General features: G+C 35.5%; 1 protein-coding gene and 1 long non-coding RNA gene across 10 annotated transcripts in view; one reads left to right on the top strand and one right to left on the bottom strand.

Annotated features, from left to right (window-relative positions):
* LOC5566374 (beta-1,3-glucosyltransferase) overlaps positions 1-22,874 on the top strand; it is a 121,019-nt gene that overhangs the window by 55,030 nt on the left and 43,115 nt on the right. The gene's annotated exons all lie outside the window — the stretch shown is intronic.
* On the bottom strand, positions 49-10,439 carry LOC110676910. The gene is made up of 2 exons (XR_002500822.1): positions 9,507-10,439; positions 49-273 (listed from the first exon to the last, which is right to left on the bottom strand). It is a non-coding gene; the product is annotated as an uncharacterized LOC110676910 (long non-coding RNA).

Raw genomic sequence — 22,874 nt, 5'->3', positions numbered from 1 at the left:
AGCAATTTAATCAACCATTGAAGGGAATTTGATGGTAGTAAGATGAGATATGTTTCAAACAAAAAAATAAGTTTACATTATTTATTCTATTTTTATTGAATTAAAAACGTTTAAATAATGCAGTATAACGACTGGAGCGCTTCAGGTGATAGTCCGAGAACCCGCAGTGGACAGAGATTAAATTCAAGCCTGCAGGCTCTTCAGGTAGAGATTAGTTTCCTTCAGCCAACAGTGAAATAAATCGCAGAGCTCGTTCAACTTTTTCGTGCCGATCTAAAAAAAAAAAAACAAAATAATATATTATTGAATTGTACATATACATATATAAAATTAAATATACTACAATAGATCGATATATAATAAACATTCGAGGTAGTTGTTTAAACGGAAGTTCTATTCGAATGTTTTACGGAAATATGAGTTTTCAAAGTTTTTTCTTTGCTTTGGGGGACTCTTAGATGCAAAGATTCAACAAACCCTCTGGCAAATTTAAAAATTCTCCTGGTGTTTTGGAAATTCTTGAATTTCGTCGTCTACTTGCAGGTATTTCGCAAGGGATTTATCTTTTGGGCATTTGGTTGAAATCTGTTCCAGGTTATTTTTTTCTTGAAAAACACTTCGGGAACTCTACTACATTTCTCTTCCTTCTTCTCCTGAAATTCTAAATCTAAAAATAATTTTAATATTCTCAAAGACTCTCAAAAATTCCTAGAAATCTTTAGTTTTCACCGTAAATGTATAACAACTTTTAATATTTTAAAAAGACGCAAATGTTAATCTAGAAATATTCAGTCTTCTCGCATGATTCGTAAAAGCTTTGAAATTAATTTTTGGTTTTCTACGACAGTTTTTTTAAATCTGCAGTCTTCATTAACTATTTTAAATGTTCTAAATTCATTTGATAAGTATAAAGATACTGGTGTTAAGGAGTTGTTTTTTTATATTTATCATAAAGATCCTCGTGAATTTCCCAAAGGAATACCTTATAGCTTTTATCGGGAGATTGTGCTTTTTCCATGAGCTTCTTATAAAATTACATGATGGTTTTTCCTGACATTATAGAATTCCTTCAATATTTTCCACAAAACTTGCTTTTGACTTTTTCCCGCAATTCTTTCAGAAACTTTTCTAGATGTTCCACGAGTTTCTCATATATTTTTAATGTACTTTTATCAAATTGAATTTATATGAATATTAATTTATGAAACATTTCTGTTATTCATCCAATGTTTTTCTGGATTTAATTATGTAATTCGAACCTAAAGTTACTTTTAGAGTTGTTCTTCTAGAATTTATCTAAAATTTTTTAATGAAATTGTTCCACCTAGAATAAATAAAGTAGGGAAAGTGTACCAGTTATGACCATAGTTTTTCCCTATTTGGCCATATGTGAAATTTCGATGACTTTCGCATTTTTAATCTTTTTGAATGTTTTAACACCAAGATATATCTTATATCTTACTGCTAAAACACACAAAACTTTTCAAAATGTGGAGACATTCAAGTTATCACGTATAGCGAAATAGGGAACCACTATGGCCATAACTGGTACACCTACTCTATTTAGGATTTTTTTGTTTTCTCCATAATAGAATAGAGGAGTTTTTTTTCAATCCTGTCAAGCGTTCCTTTTGGAACCCATCCATGTGTTTGTTTCCTTTTCAGGTTGTATAGCGATTTAAAAATCACAGGTTTTCGTAGCTTGATCGAAAAAACAAATTTTTCTAAGTATAGCACAATTTCATTGCTTTTCAATATCTTAATTATCACTTTATAAATGATTATAGTTTATAAACTAACTCATGACTAAAACCAAGATCAGTCCAGCATCCTACAAAGTTTTTTAAGGATACAAAAACTATATGACAATTTATAGATATTAGAAATACGAATCCTTCAGAATATTTTATTTATAAATCTATATTCTTGAACATCCAGAAATAATGTTTTACGATTTCTCCAATAACACAATTTACTTTGAGGAGAGGAGAGTGTAGTCTGAAAAATATAAAAAATATGACCGCGTGGATTATGGACGGACAACTTATAATCTGCCACGAATATTACAAAACACAGATACTGGTGACTTACTGACCCAGGAATATGAATCAGCGAAATTAGAACTTTCCTCCAATTTCTCCTGTAATTACTTGAGAAGCTCCTTGTTAAATTTGTTCTAGAGATCTTGATGATTTTTCTTCAAGGAACTAATGAGACATGCTTTCTTTAATTATTCCGAAAGCATCTTCAAGATTTGTTTTTGGAATTTTTCAAGAATACCTTTAGGATTTCTTCTAAGAGTTCCTTATGAATTGCTTAAAAAGATTTTTTTGAATTTACTCAGAATTTGAGGATTTTTTCAGGGATTCCCCAGGATTTTTACAAAGATTTTATTTTAATTTTTATTTTTTTTTATTTTTTCACAGGCTTCAGATTTTTTCTGGAGCTCGATGTAAAATTGCTTTCGAACTTGATCAAGATATTATATTTAATTTCTTTCTTTATCTTTATTTGAGTGGCTTTTCGCCCTTGGCGAGTTCGCCAAAAGGTTTTCGTTTATTAATTCTTCTCAAATTCCCAGCAATTCTTTCAGGAGTTCCTCTTGAAATTTTCCCTAGTAATTCCTTTTGGATTTTTTTTTTCACAATTCAATTAAGGATTTTTTTGAATACCTCCAGGAATCCATTCATAGTTTTTTTTTAATTCAAGATACGAGAAATTGTTTGAATAGGTTTTTCATACAATACCCTGCAGGTTTTTTTTATTTCTTCCAGGAGCAAGTCCATTACATATTTTGTATGAAAATTTTTTTGAAGTCTAATTGTTAATACCTTATGAAATTGCTTAACTGTTTTGGAGAATACGAACTAAAACTACTCATTATCAAATATTTTCAGAAATCCCAGAATATAATTCAGAAAATAAATATAATTCATGCTTTCAAAAAACGACCACACTGGACCCACATAAAAGAAGGAGAAACCAAACAAAGATATTTTTTTATAAACATTTCTCAGATAATCCAACTAGACGTTTCTGTAAAGATATTTCCTAGAGCTTTTTTAAATTCCTCTTGACATAACGATAAGTATTACAATATGTTTTTGCACGATCTTCTCTTATTTCACCATCGGGTATTTGACCTAAGATTCGTTCAGATATTACCTCGAAAATTTCTTCAGGAGATCATTCAATGTTTTTATTTACAGAGCTCCCAAGCAAATCCTTCAAAATTTTCGTTCAAGATACCTTTGGGAATTAAGATCCTTCTTTAGAGCAGTGATGATGTGCTATAGCCATGCTGAAGGTAACTGGGTTTGATTCCCGGTTGGTCCAGAATCTATTCTTAACGGTAATTTTTTGACTTTCTAGGGTATCTTCGTACCTGTTATGAAACTTTGGAAAATAAAGCTCTTAATAATAAACTTTGGAAGTACTCTTAGAGCGCTAAGCTGAGAAGCAAACTCTGTACCGTAGGGATGTTATGTCAAGAAGAAATCCTTTAAGAATCAAACCTGGTGCTTAGGAATAATTCCAGAAATCCTACAACAGGAATTTCTTCAGGAAGCCTTCCATGAACTATTTCAAAAAATTCTCAAGAAAATCACAAGCCCTTCAGGAACTCATCCGTTGATTTTCCTAAGATTTCTTCCAAGATTTTTTGAAATAATTCTTCTACAAATACGATTTCTTAGAATTTCCTTTACAATTTTCGTTATGGTTTTCTTTAAGATTTTAACCAAGAATTTCTCTAAAAATACCTTCAGATTATGTTTCACATAATTTATCCAGGAATTGTTCCAAAAATGTCTCAGATATTTCTGAAGGAAATCCTAATTTAATATCTGTTGAAACTTCTGAAGAATTCCTAATGAACTCCTGCAAGAACCTCATAAAGAAATCCTGGATTCTTGAGGAAGTTTTGGAGGATTTTCGAGAGCTTTCTAAGATAATTATTGAAAATAATCAATCAAATATCTGGATTTAATGTATCCAACTGGATTGTCTGAAGGAACTCCTTGAAAAATATCGGACGGAATACCTGAAGAATTATTAACAATTTCTGTATTGTTTGCTGGCATAAAGTCTTTTGAAGAATCCATGGGAGCTTTACTAATCAATACACATTTGAAAGTACCCGGGAGTAATTTCTTCATGAAATGCTGAAGAAATTCCTAGAGAAATATCTGAAGGAACTTCATGCGGAATTCTTGGGCCGCAAAATGGTGAGTCGACAATCAGGAAGGAGCGTCCAACACAGCTCTGGTCCTCACAAGTTCCTACCTCGCGCTTCCACGGGTCAAATGATGACAAAGACCGCCAGCTAAGGGTTGCGTACTTAGCTGGTAGTGCAGCCTGGGCACTGTTGTCCTTCTGAATCAGCTAGAGTGAGGAGGTGCGTTTTGAGCGTCTGTACACCAGGAGGTGCGGCTCAAACAGCGTCTGTTCTGGTATCCAGCGGCTGAGTACGAAACGCTGTATCACGTCAGCTACACCTAAGATGGCAGTCCCATCAACGTGATGTAGGTAGCGCGACCCCGGTAAGGTAGCATACCGAAGTCATTATCCACCACGAAAATGGAGAAAGAAGAAGAAACGAACGTTATTTTTGGCAACCGACCTGGCAACGAAATAAGGACTATGATTGGAAACTCGGTACCTGGAACGTCAGGACCTTAAATGTACCTGGACGAGTGAGCCTTTTGGCTCGTGAATTGCGAAAAGTTGGCGTGTGCGTGGCTGCTATTCAGGAAGTGCGTTGGCTAAGATCTGGAGAACGTGAATTCAGAGCGGTAGACCCCGTCGCTAACACCGCTTTCAAATACAACATCTACCACAGCGATGGCGAAAGCTAATGGGGATTTTGACGGTTCGATTGGCGGCTTACCGCCTACTCGCATTTCTACCTTTCAACAATAATTATTTAACACAAAACTAATATCAGATGGGCCGCCATTCTGTGGAGTGGTGTGGCCCCTTCCTTTCCTTGTTTTCTTATCTTTCCAGAACAACCGAAATGAAGAAGGAAACCTCCAAGCCATTGTGGAGAACATTTTGATTTTTTGATTACATTTTGATTACATGGATAATAATAACTACTTACACCCTGACCGAACTGCCTATCTCAAAAATAGGTAGAAGGGCGGGATGATGGTGCGAGCCTACCCACTCTGTCATCGGTGTGCCATTAAAGTAAATCCAATACAAGAATGCAGTGCAGAACCTCATAACGCCTTTTTCGGTAAACGTATTTCCCAGCGTGGGGTTTATAGGGATGTTTGTGTAAACAACGCAGATTGGCCATGGCTAGGGGGTGCGTTGATATTAGCAGATTAGCAGAAATGCTGAAGAAATTCCTAGAGAAATATCTGAAGGAACTTCATGCGGAATTCTTGGTATAATGTTGTATAATCCTGTATAATGTTGAAGAACTTCTGGAAGAGTTCCTAATAGGTTTCGTAGAATAATCCCTCGAGAATTTTTGAAGCAACTCGTGGAAGAAACTGTAAATGAATTTTTAACGAAATGATTACGAAATGGCGGTATTATTATACGCAATTAGGGTTGTTATGTATATTATTATAATTTTTATTATTAGGAGAATTCTAAGCTCAGGCTGATTCAACTGCAATGAAATATCCAAAAGAATTTCTAAAAAAATCCGATTTTTGATAGAATACCTGCATAAATCTTTGGAAAATTACCTAGTCTCTTAAAAAAACTTTACACAAAATCGAACTCTTTTGTGTTATTTTCACACATTCTGAAATTCTGCTTATTTTTTTTCGAACTTCACGACGCACAGAGGTCGTTTTTGACAGTCATCAACTCATTTTTTTATATAACCGATCTGAGTGTAGAGCATCAACTAAGAAGCAGTAAGAATATCTGGAAAAATAACTAGAGGATGATCCCTAGAAAAGTGTTTAGAAGTAATCACTGTGAAAGTTTCTAAATTAAGCGTTGGAATGTTAAATAATTCTAGGAGCAATTTTTTTCTAAGCAATTCTTAAGAAAATGGAAACAAACAGAAATAGAATATGAAAACGAATTCCTGGGACAAATGGTGGAGAACGCCAAGCTGAGGGTTATGGGTTTGAATCCCACCAATCGAGGATGTTTACGTAAACGAAATTTTCTCGACTCACCAAATGGTAATCTTACAAAGGAAGCTTTGAGTTATTAACTGTCTGTAGAAGTGATCATAGGAACACTAATCTGAGAAGCAAGTTCTGTCTTTGTCGGTACGTAGCGTCAGAAAAAAGTAGACCTTTTTTCTATAACATTTCAAGAATAATATCAGTAATAACAAACCGTCAAACATTTCCAGAATTACTCAGTTTTAGCAGAATTTTGAGAAGTTTCAAAACATGCCTCAGCGTTCTCAAATAATTCATACCTTATTTTTATTTCTTTTAACATCTCACATTTTTGGAATTCATCCACTTTAGCCACTAATTTCTAACAACTTTAAAATGTTCATGGCCGATTCAAATATTTCAATAATCACTCAATAACAACATCAATAATCAATGTTGTCAAAAATTTCAAACATTTTTTTTTATATTTCTAAAGTATTTGTTCTACTAACTATGTTTGAATATTCCGAAGAGATGTAAATATTTGTTCTTCTAGATATTTTGGACCAAGAAATGATAAAAACTCAACAATCAGTTTATTTTTTCCTAAAATTCAAAAATTTTTAAAACTTAATAAAAAATCGTCAAACATTCTTAGAAACAATTCCTTCAGTAATTACTAAGAATATATGTTTTTCATAGTAACTCTACACTGCCAGTAACTGCATATTTGTCACATTCGACATTTTCGTCAATTTGGAGTTAATATCGTGGAGAGGCATCAAATAATAAAGACTTTCGATCAACTTACAGAAATCTGTGAGATTGTTCTAGAAAATTCGAAAAATATACCAAGTTGTATTGTCACAATGTAAATTGTAACCGCATAACAGTCACATTGAGATTATTGATGAGTCTCGTAATGTAATAGCAATGAAATTTCTATCAGTACCCGTAACGCGGATAGATCAACTTTTCGTGATGCGTTACGGGGTAAGATCTACCAATTTGAACCCTAGTCTCATCTTGTTTGTCGAGCTAGGTTAATATGTTCTGATAATTCAAGGATTCACGGTACAAAGTCCTTGTTACTGGCAACAGTTTCTGAAATTGAATCTGTTTTATCTAGCAGATGGCAGGGATAAGTAGGGGAAAGTGGGCAGTTTGGCCACCTTATGGTGAAGATGAATCGAAGCCAAACCTCAAATTTTCAAAAGCACGAATCTGGAGAACCGAATACCCATTTGAGCTGAAAGCTTAATCGATTGGTCACACCCAGCTAGTGACCAATCGATTAAGTTTTCAGTTTAAACGGATGTTTGGTTCTCCAGATTCGTGCTCTTGAAAATTTGAGGTTTGGCTTCGATTCATCTTCACCTTAAGTCGATAAAAGTGCTGGAAATATTATGAGTTTTTAGAATATTTGCATGATTTTCTACAATTTTTAGATTAATACACTAGATCCACATGCTTCCTTTGTCTAATGAAGTTCACGGATAAATGATTGATTTTTCAAAATTTGTCATTTTTCGAGTCGATTTTTTACTGATGGGGTGATATGAGCACCCAATTTTTGATTGCAAAATAATCTCATATAATCTAAAAATTCAATTATTTTATTACTACACTTGAAAGTTTTAGTATTTATAAACACTCCGTGCAAGAAAATATATTTTTAAGAACATTCTAACAGTCGAACATCATCATTCTGAAATGATGAAATTTCAAAGAGCCATTCGGGGCAATATGGGCAGTTTTTCTAACATCATTTATTATTTTTTCTTTGAGTTTTGAACACTAACTTATAACATGCCTAATGCTTTATTTCCTCATCAGCTTTGGGGTTGCATGTTATTTCAGATGAAATTTCAAGAATTTATGCAGTTTTCAAGGGGTGCTCATTGCACCCCATTGGCCAAACCACCCCGACTACCCCTAATGGCCGAGAGACGAACCAGCCAAGGGCTGAAAGTCTCTTTAATAAAAAAAAATCATTCATTCCCTAATGGCCGTAATAGTCTATACGGACCGCTTGAACACCATCGGAAAGGATATGAAGGGTTGAGGTAGGGTATAGGGAATTGTAGAAGACTTGCCAATCTAATGCGATTAATGCTGCAAAATGTAAATGTGATGAAAGCAATTTGATTTGAGTTTTGAAGTTTGATTTGACTTATCAAAATTCCAAATAGACCGACCATTGTACAAGTAAGAAAGAAAAAGCTGGTCTTCTAGAAATTTTATAAACAACAAAATAATAACAATACGAGAGGGCTGCTGATGGCACGATGCGATGCCTTTGGAGCTTTTGATAATGATTGAACATTACTATAAAGAACGCAATTCACTCGATAGTGACAAATTTACAAACTTTAACTGTTTTTATCATATACAGATATACAATGACATTTCAGTTCACTGATTGACGATGCTGATTTAAATAAAAATATTTGATATTATTAGTTCATTTGTTTGTGTAATGAAGGAGTTATTATTGAAAAAGTTTTACTTACTCTTGATGATAATACTTCCCCGACCAGAATTATTCTATTTTGAGCACCCTTTTCGAAGCTATTCTATCCAGGTATCCATTTACTGCTTACAATCCTGAAATTATTCTTATTGTGCATGCTCATGCATTATATTAGTAAAGACCATAATCATGCAACATATAAGAAGGTGAGAAAGAGAGAATATAGAAACAGTGATTAGTAATGAGTTAATTATGTAGTTTTGTAATAAGTTTTGGTGTAATGTAATTTTGTAACAATTGAACAGTACTAACAGATGCTATTGATCTCCCTTTGCTCCTATCCGCAATCCGGTGCACGCGCCCTGTTGGGTTTCGAAAACCTCGTAGAAGAACAAACCGTCAATGGCAATGGCGTCCCAATTACTACCCCACATTGCACATTCAAGGGTCTGACTGTGCTCCTAACCCACCCTCAGTTTGTAATCTTTTCGTCAGCTTGAAATTATATTTTCCCGAAGTGAAAGTAATTTTGACAAGTGATAGCCGTACTATGCAGTAGTTTAAACAGGATCTTTAGGTCAGAAGATAAAATCCGAATTTTATAATAAAAAGGTTGCCATTGCTTTGAAATTCACCCAACATCTAATCAAAACTACTAACAACAGCGATCAATTATAAAAACTCATCGCTCCCTGGAATGTATACTCCCAAGCCCAGGGTGCACGTGTATCGCTACGACTTATTGGGCCCAATCTATCAATCAATCAATCAATCCTTTAGGTACTTGAACTAAAAAGAATTTTTCAAATATTGCCGTTAATGCCGTTGAGGTAATCTTTCGCGGAATACTCCTCGATCAAAAACAAGTGTGATAAGTCCCCACACGCTGTCCAACACGAAGAGTTATAATCTTAGGCATTAAGAGCAATTTATCTACATTTATACATAGTTACCCGTTTCACCGTAGTCGCCAGTAGAGCGTTCCCGCTTTTGAAGCTCCACACCGTTGCAATGTACCTTGCGGCTGATCTGGTACATCGGTTACATGTCGTGTAAGTTGGTGAATGCAGGAGTTGAGGATTTTTCCACCCGGCAGCAGGATGAATTGGCTATCTCCTGTACCATTCGAAGTATGCTCACGGCACCGAAGAAACGACACTCCATTCCAAGCGGAGGCTGGGCAAATCTGGCGGAAAAAAACCTGGATCCTCTTCGCAACATCAATAGGGGTCAATGGGACCACCGGGAACGAACTGTTAATGGTGATTGCCTCAGCGATCCTCTTTCCGGATTGCAAGGATCATCATCACGATAACGGCTCTCGTACCATCGCATACTTATCACCTCGGTAGGACTCTCCTGTTACGGCCAGAAATTGCAAATTTTCTTGGGGGGTTTGTTCCACTTGAATTCGAAACATTATTGTTTTGCCACATCAATTGCACAGCTATTGAACTCGTCGGATGTAAAAGCATTTCTTTTCACTATACTTTAAGAGTTTTCCCGGAGTTTTAGCAACGAAAAATCGCGTAAGAATAAATCGCGATCGCGAACTTCTGCCACGCCGGCCATCTTTATCCACCGACCAAAACAAACTATGGGCAGTGTTGCGAGATGTATCATTGCATCAGTGTTGAATGCAAAATGACATCGAAATTGTGTAATATCACTCAAGTAGATTGGAACGACTTGGTTGCAGCTGTTTCGAAGTAATATTGGATTAGTTGTAATGTGAATATTACACAATTTCAATGTGATGAAAAATGGTAATGTTGATTCTGTGTAATATCAAGGCGATGTAATATAACATCGAAAAGATGCTATATTGCATATGAATTTCGCGGTTGCATCGGAATTGTTATACATCGACATGAATTACATCGATGCGGATTACATTATTTTTTGCTGTGTATAGTTTTTGGTGACAAAGTGTTATTTACTTAGTTGGTCGTGCTCTGCATGCAACTTTTTCTTGACAGGTGGCTTCTAAAAAGAGTAGAAGACGTTTTCTGTAAATGGTCCAAATATTGACGTTTCAAAACAAACCGGGCAATATGCCCCTCCCGTAGAAAAAGTTCCGTAGCGTTGTAAAAATGTTTCCAAGAATTCCACCACTTGCTAAGCTTAAAGGGGTCTATTAGCAGTCGTCTTCCGGTAAAAGTTTTTGTAATACGTACAATAGTAAAGGATGGGCTTCATTTACAACGAGGCTTCCCTATCGGACCCAAAATGTTACGCCAAAAAGCTGATTTTCGATATATTTGGTTTTTCTATTGGTTATTTATACTTCCCAAAGATCTTATATGCGCAACATCATTTTTTCGCGGATGTTTAAGATATGTAATCATATTTACGTACTAAAGAAGCCTCAATCCCTTTAAAATGAATTGGGGCGTATTGCCCGGTTGGAGCGCATTATACCAATTTACCCTATCCTTAGTGTATACACGACATGCACGCATTACTCCATTTCCATTGATAGGTAATGAAGCATCGATTTCTGTACAGTTTTTGTTTTGATTCCTCAGAAATTGATAAAAATCGACTATGATGAAAAGGTCCCGCTATTTACACCCTTCATAGAAATTTACATCTCAGCGAAGGCGCGCCCCTTGGCAAACATAATCGATTAAATTTCTGAGGAACCAAATCGGTACTACTGATATTTGACCTTAGACCTGTTCACTTTTTGAAAAAAGTTATCCGACTCTCTGTGCCACATCAAATTCTGAACTTATTTATCAAAATAAGTTATCTGTCCAAACATGAGCCAATCTGGTAAAGTTTTAGAGGTGTATCAAATCGGTTTTGTGGTTTTTTAGACTTTTTCCGCGAAGAGTGTTCCTGAAGCCCGAATGATTCGAAAATGATTCGAAAATACCACTAGCCTTTTGCTAACATAATAGTCGATCACTTTGCCAAAGACACTAGGGTGTTTTGACCGCTTCTTCATTATGCATTTAAAGTAATTAGTCAAAAAATCTTAAAAAAAGCAATATATTTTTCCAATTTGTCTTATAAATTCCGTTGACAATCTTAGTATATTTTGTATCCAATTCAACTATCTATTTGATCTGAGTGTTACGAACATATCGTTCATACATCATTTTCATGTGAGAATTGATTTTCACTGCGAAATAATTGAAAATGTATCACTCTATACCCTAAAATCTCATAGGATTGCCAACACAAACCACAGTTACCCATGATATAGATGTCATGTCTTTGAACCCTACAGTCCATCGCCATCGGCTCAAAATAGAAACGATGGTAAGGTTTGGGCCTGAGGATCAGAAGATTCAAGGTTCAAGTACAAGAGATGATCTTTTTTTCTTTTTTTTTACACCAAGCTAAGATTTGTAACTATTTGACCTAATTTGGAACATTTTCATGTTCAAATTTTACTCACACTAGATGAAATCTTTTGTTATTTAATACTGCACCATTCTAAAAAAGCACGTTACAGGAAGATCTACCTTTTAATATATAAAGGCAACTACAAGTGATGACTCAACCTAAATCAGCGTAGCAACTAGAGTTTTCAATCCCGGGAACATTTCCCGGGAAATGAGATTTCCCGGGAATCCCGTTTTCCGGGAAATGATTTCCTGTTTCCCGGGATCCCCGTATTTCTCGGGATTTCTGTATTTCTATGGAAAAAGGATTGACCATCCATTTTCAAACCTAAACTATCGTATAATTTACTTTTCATATCAGTCTTACCAATGCAATTATCTTGCTAGATCACTAGCTATACTTGGATATTGATTTGTTTTTTTTTTTTGTAATCAAATAGTTGTTGATAAAATTGATAGCTCTTTGACGATGTTTTTTTTTCAAAATAAATTATATGCTATACAAAATACAGGATTTTTCGAGGGATCATCCATGAATTGAGTACGGTCATAAAGTTTTCATGGATGTTAATGCCACATTTTCCATCGTTAGACTCTAGTTGGTTTTTATTCTAGTGTTTGGAAGGTTCAATTTAATGTTGGTACAGGTCGGACTCGATTATCCGTTGTATCATTTTTTTTTTGTTTCACTCCGGATAATCAAATCTTCCTAATAATCGAATCACTAAAAGAAAAAAGAAAATCTGCATTGAAAGAACTTAAATATTATATTTTTTCGTTGTTTTGTTTGTATAATGCAGTGGCGTAGCCAGAAGTTATTTTTAGGAACATTAGGGGTCTTGGGAAGAAATTATTTTGACCGGCATACAAAAAACCTCTTATTCAAGCCCCCTTTTTTACCTACATCCAAAGCTGCAAAACCATTCATATTGTATATTGCAATACCAAATTCTATCAAATTTATGCATAAAATCTCAAAAACAAGAATATAAAAGAACAAACTCCGGATAATCGAGTCCGTCCTGTACATAATATTTTAAATTCATACGATGTGTCAAGAATAATCTCCACAAGGATTCAATATCATAATTTGTGTTGTTCTGAAACCTAGCGTACACAACGAAATGGATAGATTTTTTTGAGAAACATCAATAAATTACTTAAAAAGAGAATGTAGGTACCATACAAGTTTACTGGTATAATAAAAATAACACAAAAATACGAATAATTAAAAACAAATCATCAAATTTGCTTAATTTTCACATTTTTGAAAATTTTCCGGGATCCCGGGATTTCCCGGGAAATTGCAAATTTATTTCCCGTTTCCCGGGAAATCAAATCCCGGGAAATTTGAAAACTCTAGTAGCAACAGCCTTGAGAACTAGAGCTCTAATGAGTCTTCCAGTCTTTGAAGAGTAAACCTACATCGTACTGAAAACCTAAATAAAGCTAATAGTTAAAATCTATCAAGCATCGCATCAATGATCGAATTGCACGGGCTTATTCACAAATTCCATGACGCTGAGAAGGGGGCGTGGGTGACTTCATGATATAACGGCTCATACAAATCTTGTAGAATATTCATACAAAAATCTTTACGATGGGGGGTGTTGTTAACCGAAAATTGTGATGATAAGCTACGATTACTGTTGATTATGAAAAAAAAAGATTATTCCTTGCACTTGAACCGTGGATCTTCTGATCCTTAGACCCAAACCTTACCATCAACTCCATTTTGAGCCGATGATGATAGACAGTAGGGTTCAAAGACATGACGTCTAAATCATGGGTAACTGTGGTTTTCATAGAGTGTAATTTGGTTGGCAACCCTATGAGATTTTAGGGTATAGAGTGATACACTTTCAATTATTTCGCAGTGACAATCAATTCTCACATGAAAATGATGTATGAACGATATGTTCGTAACACACAGATCAAATTGATAGTTGATTTAGATACAAAATATACTAAGACTTTTATCAAAATTTATAAGGCAAACTGGAAAAATATATTGCTTTTTTCAAGATTTTTTGACTAATTAAGGTAAAAGCATCATGAAGAAGCTGTCAAAACACCTTAGTGTCTTTGGCAAAGTGATAGACTATTGTGTTAGCAAAAGGCTAGTGGTATTTTCGAATCATTTTCAACGATATTTCTAGGTTTCAGGAACGCATTTCGGGGAAAAAGTCCAAAAAACCACAAAATCGATTTGATACACCTCTAAAACTTTACCAAATTGGCTCATTTTTGGACAGATTACTTGTTTTGATAAATAAGTTCAGAATTTGATGTGGCAAGGGTACCTTTTTTCTAAGGTACCCTTGCCACAGGTCTATTGACCATGCAACGGAACTCTAGTCACATCCTTGTTTCGCTTTTAGTTTATTCCCAGAAAAATACTAGAAAAAAGGGGCTGTATGCTAGCAGCAAAACCGAATCAAGCTAGAAAATTTGTTTAGTAATCAGAATTCACGTGAGTCCTTGAATTACCAGTACTTACAGTCCTTGTTGAGTTAATACTCATGATTGTTATCCTGGCTTCAAGTGTAGTCTCGGGACTGACCAACTCCGAGTCTTTAACCATCTGCTAGGTAAAATAGATTAATTTTCAGAAACTGTTGCCAGTAACAAGGACTTTGTACCGCGAATCCTTGAATTACCAGAACATATTACCCTAGCCTGACAAACAAGATGAGACTAGAGTTCAAATTGGTAGATCTTACCCCGTAACGCACCACGAAAAGATGATCTACCCGCGTTACGGGTATTTTTCATTCTTAGTCACAAGACTAAGAAACCTTTGTTAAAAATTAATATCCTTTCTAAAGCAGTTCGTGTTTTTCACTTTTTGAAACCCGTTTTATTATTATAATTTCCTTATCTATTCATAATATAAATTACATATGTATATATAGTAAAAAATCTGTGAATTTATGCAATTTTTAAATTTTTGAAGCAAAAGCTGTTACGTGGGGGATGGAGGGGTTCTAAAATCGGCAAATTTTGCGTTACGTAATGTTTGAATCATCCCAAAACATAAATCACCAAAATGGATCGATACCGTTGTGTCACGTACCAAACGAGAGAGTGAATATAAACATTTATAGGGCTCTCCGATTGCAATGTTCCAGTGCCACTGTCTGAATATGGTTCGATCGCTTGTTTGATCGGCTTATTCGGATCAAAATCCAAACAGTGGTTTTGGTACAACTCTAGATTTAATAATTAACTAATATCCGAATTAATTAAAAAATGTGTGTTGTCTTCAGACATTGCTCTTTAACGTTATCAAACGTCCTCCGATCCTAATGTATGTAATCTTTGTAGCAACTGTAGACAGTGCGGTGTCTTTTATACTAGTTATACCACTTGCCAGCAGCTGGAAGTGGGTACAAGTTTTCAACTCGCTTTCACTGCTAAGTTCCACATATGTTATGTACACGAAGTCCAGCTCGTTTCATGGATTTCTGAACGAATCAGGCGGAACACTTGACCTTCAGAGTCGCGTCGCGAATCTAAAGGTTCGGGTTACGCTTGAAATAATCCAACACCTTCCGGGCCTTCACAGGGTCAGCTGTCTTCGATTTTCTTCCACTCGGTCGTCTGGGACTCCTTAAAAGATTTTACCACCCGATAGACAGGTGTATGGGTGATTCCCAGTTGTCTTCCGATCCACCTCTTTCGATTATCTATTTTTTTTTATATACCCAAAACGTTTTCAGCCATCTCCAGTCATCAAGAAATGTCCTTCATATTTATAATATCAGTTTTTTTCTTGGTACATAATATATTCTTTCAAACGTGATTGGCATGTGAAAAAAAATTACCACGATATCAGGGCATTTCAAGTTACCTTCACATTTCTATTTGGCCTTCTTATTCTGTTTCCATATTGCCTAGCATATCTGTTTAAGACAATGTTATTTATTATTACGGCTCATCTCGGAAAGACAATGTTATTTATTTTCACCTATTCACTCAAAGTTGTGAAACAAATTTAGAATTGTTGGCAGTCCTCCCGCATCCTAATTATGATTCTTAATGTTTTTCAAATCATAAACTTCCACCAACAATTCAGAAATAATATAAGACTTTTTCCTTATCGCAGTCCCAATTTACAAAAATGTTCTGCTCTAGGAACCTAATTTGGAAACAAATAGGTAAATCTTGAATAAGTATCAGATAACGCTCTAGAAGAATTGCTTAAATTGATTATTCCAGGAAGAATTCCGTAAAATCCTCAGAAAATTTTCAATTAAAGGCAAAAAAAATATCAATTAAAGGCAAGACCTAACAATTTCGTATTTTTATAAAAAAAAATCCATTTTGCCCGCAAAACGGGTAGTCAAGACCTGAGTACATTAATGGAGTGCAATATGGTGACTATAACTATCAGCACAACTTAGTCAGTTTTGATTTTTGTATTCGAATCTTCAGCTATATATAAGCCTATGTACGGTAAAAAATCAGCACGTTTGTATCAACAGTTCTGCTTTTGAATTTGCACTACTGTTCAATCTTGACAGTATCAAAGGAACAACGTTCTTTTCAACGTGGCATTTTTGGCTAAAAAAATCATAACAAACGTTTCCTTCTAACCCAGATCTGAACCTTCATGTTCGGAGTACAGGTTTTGTATCTTACACGATAAAAAATAAGCACCATGATATCAATAGTTCTGCTCTTGGATTTGCACTATGGTTGAATTTGGGCATTATCAAAGAAACAGCTGTTAAATTGATTTGATAGGATGTTGGGTCTCAGATTTTCATGAAACTTTTTCCACAGGCAGGGCTCATCAATATATGAATAAAAAATTGAGAAAAATTCAGGGTCGCTTATTTTCCCGGAAAACTCAGTTAGATTTTTTTTTGTTTTCCTCTGACACTACTTACTTTGAAAAATCATAACTCAAGAACGAAGCATCGTAGAAACAAAGTTTTTTTTTATGAAAATGAAAGCAAATTTTCTCAGAAATAAAAAAAAATATTAACTGGAAACAGTTTTCCACAAAATTCTCCACCGTTGAGAAAATTCGTAAAGAAAAGCCGGAAAAACTATGCTCCAATCTGTGGAAAATTATCAAAAAAATATTTTTGAGAAGATAATTTTATAAGCTTTAATCGCTGAAATTTTTGAAATGTACTTTTTTTCGTTTTTGAGTTATGGCCAATTTTGTAAAAAAAATGTGCAAATGTGCCATTTTGAGCCTTTTCTTTGAAAAATCATAACTCATGAAAGAAGCATCGTAGAAACAAAGTTTTTTTATGAAAATGAAAGCAGCAATGTTGCCACCGATATCATCACAAGGACCTTTTCCGTGTGAGGTTGGAAAAAAGTGCCATTCTGCTTTAATTTTAAAATCATTTTCATGGTTGCATACATTTTTGAAATTTGACATTAAGCTAATGGCTAGAGATGCTAGTATTAGAAAGTCAGCAGAAATTAATAACGCCAAACAATTTTTCAACTGGGCTGTGTCGCAAAAGGTGAAAGACCAATTTAAAAAAAAGATTGGGAATTTATCTATGCAACTGAAAATGACTGTTCAGAGGCTGAAAAATTTCTTCAGGAAATATTTTCTAACCTTGGAACTTTTTCCTGGAACAAAAAAAATATCATTAATTTATACCAAAAGACGAACGAAGCATTTTTGCTAGGGATTTCTCAGATTTTTTTTTTTTTTTTTTTTTTTTTTTTTTTTTTTTTTTTTTTTTTTTTTTTTTTTTTTTAAGGCACTCCGTGCTCGTGGCCACTACTGTGCCGGAATCAGTTTATCTGTATCTTCCTTACCGATCCAGTTCTATTTTTAGCTAATCTATATTTCCATCTGCTTTCACTCTCTTCTGCTCTTTTGCTCTCACACCGAGCAGGTAGGAGAGTGCTCTGCTGTTGGTCCAATCGATTTCCATAAGCCATAGTCAATTGCTCTTGCGGTGGTTCGTTTTGCCGTGTTCCTGAGTCGTTTGAGGCTAGCTGCCTGCGAAGTGGGTCAGTTTGTCTCAGTCACCATCTGATACTGACGGAGGATGGATGTGTTCCCCTAAGCACGGTCCTCCGTGCGGCGTCTTCTGGTGGCTGGACGAGTTATTTTTTTGGAGGGGCTGGGAATTGAATCCATGACCTTCCGCTTATGAAGCGAAAGCGTTACCTCAAGGCTACGGACCCCCCACAAATGCTTTGTTCTTAATAATACAAAAAAACGAAAATCTTCTGGTGTTAGCAACCCGGTTGAAAAAATATAAAGTATTAAGATAAAAATGTAAGTTATGTACTGAATAATTGAATAAATATTATTATTAATTTTAAAATTAAAAAAAAAATAATCTTATTTATTCCATAGAAAAGAAAGAATCCCTTTTCAGTGTAATGAAAAATTGAGGCAGAAACAGTTTTTTCAGTTTTTCTTAGCGGTGTAATTTTTCATGAAAAATTTCATCCATTCCGACTTATACTTCATTAAAACCAATCCCATATATTTTTTTCAGATGTTTTAGAAAATTTGCAATTGCTTTGATAAAAAATCTTTGGTTTTCCGATGCTTCGATTGAAATATGGGTTTTCAAAGAAAAGGCTTTTCTTTACGAATTTTCTCAACGGTGGAAATTTTTTTCCAGTTAACATTTTGTTTTATTCCTAAGAAAATTTGCTTTCATTTTCATAAAAAAAAACTTTGTTTCTACGATGCTTATTTCTTGAGTTATGATTTTTCAAAGAAAAGGCTCAAAATGGCACATTTGCACATTTTTTACAAAATTGGCCATAACTCAAAAACGAAAAAAAAAATACATTTCAAAAATTTCAGCGATTGAAGCTTATGAAATTAACTTCTCAAAAATATTTTTTTGAAAATTTTCCACGGATTGGAGCATAGTTTTGCCGGCTTTTCTTTACGAATTTTCTCAACGGTGGAATATTTTGTGGAAAACTTTTTCCAGTTAATTTGTTTTTATTTCTGAGAAAATTTGCTTTCATTTTCATAAAAAAAAAACTTTGTTTCTACGATGCTTCGTTCTTGAGTTATGATTTTTCAAAGTAAGTAGTGTCAGAGGAAAACAAAAAAAATCTAACTGAGTTTTCCGGGAAAATAAGCGACCCTGATTTTTTCTCATTTTTTTTATTCATTTATTGATGAGCCCTGCCTGTGGAAAAAGTTTCATGAAAATCTGAGACCCTTCGGCCCACTTTGTACGGAAATAAAAAAAAAATCCCCATTTGAACCTCCAACCTTCGTAGTACAAGTCTTGTATGTCTTACCACGACATCAACTTGCATCTGTTAGAAGGGGTAGAAATAATTTCAATCTCTTTCTACAACTAGCTGTCAATGATTACTTTTTTCAAGTTCAAGCAGGCTCACACCATCTACTGTTAGGCACCGATCACTGTGTGTCAACACCTGTATCATTCGCAGACCCACTCTCATTCTGATCAAGTAACAGAGGCGACTATTTATCATTGTCTGTGCTATGCTTGCAACCGAAGGGGTGTTCAATGGTCCAATAAATTATAATAAAGTTGTTAAAGGCTGCATTACCAGAAAATATGATGCAAAACATAAACCACCCGAATGGCTCGATACTCAGTAACAAGCAACCATTTCGAAATTATTTGAAGTTGTATTTTGTGTTATCATATAGATGTATTATAAAAGGTATATGGACATTGATTTTTCATTGATTTCAATGCGAGATCATCTTTCCAATATTATGCTGTTCGGATAATTTGCGGACACCCTGTATTATTATTAAATACGGAACTGAAATGTTCAATAAGAATCAAAAGTTTGACCACTCGAAACAAATGCAAATGAAATAGTACTGCAATTATAGTTTCCCGTTTATTATTAATCACTAATTTTGCTGTTGGAGATCCACAATACGCATGCATTTTCGAACTAACATTTATCCTCTTTGTAGTAGCTCAGGAACATGTTTCAATTTCCGTATCAGCTAATTTACGAAATCGTACGATTTGATTACCGTTACTTCAGCTAGATCGGATCATGGATTTTCAAATGGTAGGACACAACCTGGAATAGTAAGTCACCGGTTTGAAATGGTTTGAAAATCATTAGAGGAATAAGTAAAATGAATTTCTTATAGCTTAAATGTTTCCAGATTCTTTAAAGGAGATTGTGTGGATGCTAGTTCAAGACATTGTTTCACAAATGTAATTAGGTGGTCATCTCAAATGAGATTTGAAAACTATTTATGAATCGCAATCGGAATGGATTGGAGAACTATCGAACTATATCGATACTATATACGTACGTACGCATGGAGCATAGAACTCACATTAATTAGGAACATTCCCGACAAACACGAAGCATTCTACGAGCAGCCTATAACCCAATTCAATAATGAGGTTTCTCTACCAGCGAACGCTCGCCTCGGACCCATCATTACCGCTGCCAATTCGTTCGACCTGTATCCCGGATCAGTAGGGAAATGAAAGTTTGCCCTTCGAGTGGAAAACACGCTGTAAATATTTGCAAAACTAAATCTCTCCAGCAAGTCCCTTGTCCTATCCGACGTTGTTGTAACGTGGATAGGGAAACTGTTGCAAAACAACTCCCTTACTCCACAATCATTGGTGCAGAGTTTGAAGAGTCCCAGAGAGCTCCCTGGTGTGCAGTTGCTGTGCCAGTAGAGTGTATTTGTTGGCCTTACCATCAGCCACATCGTTGCCAAAATGCACAAAATGTGTTCTCATATAGGTACCTATCGCAGCAAAACGTATAGACTTTAATTGGTTAAACTTTTTTCGACAACGACTATTGTTTCGCCAACTAATTTAATGTTGTATCCGATTCGGTCGGAGAGCAACGAGCCAAACTTTAATGGTGCTTTTTCAACAGTAGTTTCTAGGTTGTTTGCGCACTAGACTGGGATCCATATGGCATGGCAGCTTCCAGTGAATGGAGGGGACGACGAATCCCAAATAGTTTAATCTGGGAAAACAATTTTGCCCAGTTGTGTGAGGCTGAGCCGGAGAATTGACTTACCCCTAGTCGTATTATCCACCGACCGCACAGATTGCAACCTTGCGAATAAGACAAACGGAGCCCACCCGACTAACCAGCCAACCGTTCAGTGTCTATGCCAGGGGTGTTCAAACTTCAGCATATAGCGGTCCAAGTAAGTAGTTCATCAGAGCTGCAGGTCAGTGATGCATATGAACGCGTTCAGTTCGCGGTTCAGTTCAATTTATAGAACGGAGTGATCAAGTAGACTTGCTCATTGTTTAGTTCAAAAATTTGAACGCTAGAGAGCAGTAAATTGAACGCAGATGGTTTTGACAGATTTCACGACATCTCAACGTGCCAAAGTTGCGTTGAAGGTGCTCAAAGCAAGAAATGATTTTTTTTTTATTTTTTTCATTCAATTGAACTTATCGTCAATTTGAGAAATATTTCCCAGGTATGAACCTAAATTCATGCTTTGATTACCATTGTAATGCATTGCGATCTGAACGGGCCGTTCGAGAGCAGCGACAGGCTCTGGCTCGAGAGTTCAATGTCTACTGCGTTCTAGTGCAAAATTTGAACGCGCTCCGTTCAGTTTTGGCTCGCGTTTAGTTCAAAATGCATCACTGCTGCAGGTCGCATAATATTTCCAGTGTTCTTTTAGCTCTATACGAGATCCTGGGAATTTCTTAGCCAGTTCGTGAAAACTTACGGAGTAATTCCAGCAAAATCTGCGGATTCCTTATAGACTTAATGGATTTTTAACGGGATACCGAGAATTTCCATTGAAATTTTGAGGAATTATGAGATGAATTCATGAAAAAATTACCAATAATTTAGTTCGAATTATTTACTGAAATTCTAAAAAAGGCAGCCAAGAAACCGTGTGGTACTTTTTTAGATTCCAGACCCTCCATATTCCACCCTCGTGGTCTATTCTGTCGAAAACTAACCACAAAACAACCAGGCTAACCGTTCTAACCGCAAGCTACTGACTTTTTTCACAAGTGTCGGATACCATCGCGGTCTTCGGCTGTATTTCTTCAGTGTAAAAATAGCTATCGAAGTCTGTGTTCAGAATTTTTATAGTGGTTAATGGGCGACTTCTGGCGATTTTTTTTTTTTGCAAAAGTAAGTTTTCTTTTAGGAAATCCCATAACTTTGAACGACTAGTGCTAAAATATAGTTTCATACTAATTTCTTTTGCATATTTATACAGCATTATACAGCATTATACAGATCATCTATACAGATTATAAGTACAGTTCAAATAGAAATGACAATAAGGTTCTTGTGTACACTGAAGCTTTTGAAGGTTCATTTTCACGTGAGTATTTTTACACGTCGCGTTTTGAAATTACGCATTTTTTTATGTTATTTTTTGAAATAATACAATAGTTTACCCGGTATGTAAAAAATACCTAGCGCTTTCTACAAAATAACTTAACTGGCCACATTCATGGGTCACGATAGCCACATGCGGCTCATGGGCCGCTGCTTGAGCACCACTGCTACAATGCACCATGCAGCACCAATGCCACTAGGGCAGGATGCAACAAACGAGATTTACAGCGTAGGTACTTCCCTTCTGGTGGAGCGCAACGAACATTTTCCCGAATTCGAATAAAACTTTCCACATTTCAACTTCGCACCAGTCAGTCGCCGACTCACTCGACTCGTATGCTCCCCTGCGCCAAAATCAACATTGACTGAGCTGGTGTTCTCTATTATACCCCAAGCCCATAGTATTTTAAGTTTTAGTGCCAGCCATCGGTTACGGGTTTAAACATCGCCTGTGGAGATTTTTCGCCCCAAAATCCTCCGAAAGCTGACGTCCAACGGAGGTGAGAACTTGAAAAAGTGAACTTTGCTTCCCGGCAGATGATGCAGCCGAAACGAAGTGGAACGTATCAGTTTGGGGTATAATTGGGATAGGTTGTGTGAGATTCATTCACTGCACACTGCTTATATAGGTGAAGTTGAAAAAAGCATTCAAAA

The sequence above is a fragment of the Aedes aegypti genome, chromosome 2 (assembly GCF_002204515.2).
Source record: "Aedes aegypti strain LVP_AGWG chromosome 2, AaegL5.0 Primary Assembly, whole genome shotgun sequence".
Taxonomy (NCBI): Eukaryota; Metazoa; Arthropoda; class Insecta; order Diptera; family Culicidae; genus Aedes; species Aedes aegypti.
This window is presented reverse-complemented; position numbering and strand designations above follow the sequence as displayed.